Raw genomic sequence first — 2500 nt, 5'->3', positions numbered from 1 at the left:
GGTCGCGTCCCGCGCGAGCGGGCGGCCCGAGCCACGTCTCTCCCCCCGGGCGCAGCGCCGGGCTATCGAGGGAAACCCCGGGCCCCGGGGCTAAGGAGGACGAGGTGGTGGCGGCGGATGCCGGGCGCGCCCCCGCGGGCGGACGCTCCCCCGAGGGCGGCAGCCGGGGGAGGCACCCCCGCGGGGCCATGCAGGTCGTTTCCCTCACCCCAGGGCCAGGTACCTAGCGTCCGCGCTTCGGCGGCCCTCCCTCGGCCGAGTCCGGGGGTCAAAGGCCAAAGGAGCCGGGCGGCGGTTTAAAGACTCGAGCGGCACGGCGCGAGCCGCGGGGGGGGCGTCCGCCCCCGCGGGCCGCCGTGCCGGAGAAGGGGGGGCGTCTCGCTGCCCCAACCTGCCCCCCCTCTCCGCGGGCCGGTCTCGGCGGAGAGACCGCGGCGCGGGTCGGCCGCGGCCGACCTGCCCGCCCTCGCAAACGGGGCCACCCGCCGGCCGGAGCGCGGGCTCCGCGCCGGGGGAAAGAAAGGCGCGGCGAGCCCCCGCGGGGGGGGGCGGCCGCCGGGGGGCCGCCCCGCGCCTTTGGACGCTCGCGCTGCGGCCGCGCTCGGGGCGCGCCGCGCTCCCCTCTCCCGCTCCTCGCCCCGCCCTCGGCGCCCAGGGAAAGAAAGGGGGGGGCGAGCCACACCCCCCCAGGCCGAGCGGCGGCGGCGCCGCTCGGCGTGCCGGTCGGTGCCGGTCGTCCGTCGGGTCGTCCGGGAGGGTTCCCCGGCCGCATCCGCTGGCGGCCGTCCCGTCCCGCGTTTCCCCGCCCGTCGCTTCCGTCTCGAGGGCGGGCGCGCGGCGCGGGGGCGTCCCGCTCCGGGTCTTCGCGTGGAAACGGGGAGAGTGGGAGCCGCCCCCCGCGCTCAGCGCCGTCCGCCTTTCCGCTGGGGCCGTGCCGGCGGCCCCAGGGGGCCGAGGCGAGAAGCGGCTGCGGCGGCGGTTTTCGCGGCGGCGGTGGCGGCCGCCGCCGCCGGGCGGGGTGGCCGGGTTCGCCCATCCGGCGCGGGCCGGTGGGCGGCCGCGCGTCGCCGGCTCGCGCTCCAGTGGCCGGCCGCGCTTCCTCCGGCGTCGGTGGAAGGCGGCGTCGGCGCCGAGGTTCGCCGGCGGGGCGAGAGGCGACCGTGGTGGGCGGAGCCGGCTCGTCGCAGCGCGGGCGCAGCCGGGCGTCCGGCTCCCGAGCGAAGGCGGGCAGGCGTCGCGGCCGGGCGTGCCGTAGCCTCCGGGGGGAGGCCGGTCCGAGCCCGGGCGCCTGGGCCGCCCCCGAAGCGCGCCAAGGGTGTGTGTGTGTGTGTTGCGTACGTTTCCCCAGGGTCGGTCGGGAGCGCGGGCTCCCCCGCCCTTTGGCCGCTCGGGGTTTTCCGTTGTTTTCCGTTTCCCCTGTGCTCGTACGGTCAAGCCGAGGCGAGGGCCTCTCCGTCGCGCCGCGTCGCGCCGCCGCGCCGCGCCCCCTCCGCGCGTGCGGAGGGGGGTGGGCGGCGGCGGGGCCGGCGGTCGGTCCGGCCGTCCTCAGAGAAGGGGCCGCTCTCGGCGAGCGGTCCCGGCCCCTCCGCGCGCGCGGGGCGGTGCCGAAACCGAGACAACTCTTAGCGGTGGATCACTCGGCTCGTGCGTCGATGAAGAACGCAGCTAGCTGCGAGAATTAATGTGAATTGCAGGACACATTGATCATCGACACTTCGAACGCACTCGCGGCCCCGGGTTCCTCCCGGGGCTACGCCTGTCTGAGCGTCGCTTTACGATCAATCGCCGTCTGCGCCGCCGAGCCCCCCCGCCCCAGCGCGGGGGGGGGGGGCCGGCGGGCCAGCAGCGGCGCGGCTGGGGTGCCTCGCAGGGCCGCGCGCGCGAGCGCGCGGGCCTTCGTCCCCCTAAATGGAGACTCGGGGAGCGCTCCGAAGCTCCCCGCTCCCGGAGAGCGCCTGCTGGACGGAGCTCGTCCCCGCCGGGCTATCGGCGGTGGGTTTGGGGAAGAGAGAGCGAGAGCGAGCTTCGGGGGAGGGAGGCGCGGGGCGGCGATGGCGCGGGCCTCGCCGCCGGCCTCCCGCGCGGGCGTCTGTCTGCGGGTGGGCACCGCGGGGGTGCCGTGCCGCACTGACGCGCGCGCGTGCGTGCGCCGGTGGGTGGGGGACGGGGGCGGTGGCGGTGGACGCCCCCGTCTGTCCCCCGTCCGCGCCGCCCCTGCCCCGGTTCCTGTCGCCCTCCTCCTCCCCGAGAAAAACCCATCGCCGTGGCCCCGTGCGGGGCCGTCTCCGGGCGCGTCTGACGCGTTGTTCAGGCCGCTCTCCGGGCTGGGGCTTCCTCTTCCGCGAGCCGACCGCCGGCGGCGGCGGCGGCTGCGGCGTGACGCGGCGGCGGCGGCGGCGTGGCGTCGCGGTTCCGCGCGAGAGCGCAGTCGGGTCAGGCTGGCTGTCGGCGGGGGCGCGCGCGCGCGCGCCGCCTCGCTTTGCTTTGGGCATGCGACCTC

At 78.6% G+C, this 2500-nt stretch overlaps 1 non-coding gene across 1 annotated transcript; it reads left to right on the top strand.

The window, feature by feature from the left end:
- The first annotated feature begins 1617 nt into the window (after positions 1-1617).
- Positions 1618-1770, top strand: LOC142359814 (5.8S ribosomal RNA). The gene has a single exon (XR_012762648.1). It is a non-coding gene; the product is annotated as a 5.8S ribosomal RNA (ribosomal RNA).
- Positions 1771-2500: the final 730 nt, after the last annotated feature.

This window comes from Opisthocomus hoazin, unplaced genomic scaffold, assembly GCF_030867145.1.
Source record: "Opisthocomus hoazin isolate bOpiHoa1 unplaced genomic scaffold, bOpiHoa1.hap1 HAP1_SCAFFOLD_191, whole genome shotgun sequence".
Classification (NCBI taxonomy): domain Eukaryota; kingdom Metazoa; phylum Chordata; class Aves; order Opisthocomiformes; family Opisthocomidae; genus Opisthocomus; species Opisthocomus hoazin.
The sequence above is the reverse complement of the archived record's forward strand: the minus strand, read 5'-3'. Positions and strand labels throughout refer to the sequence as shown.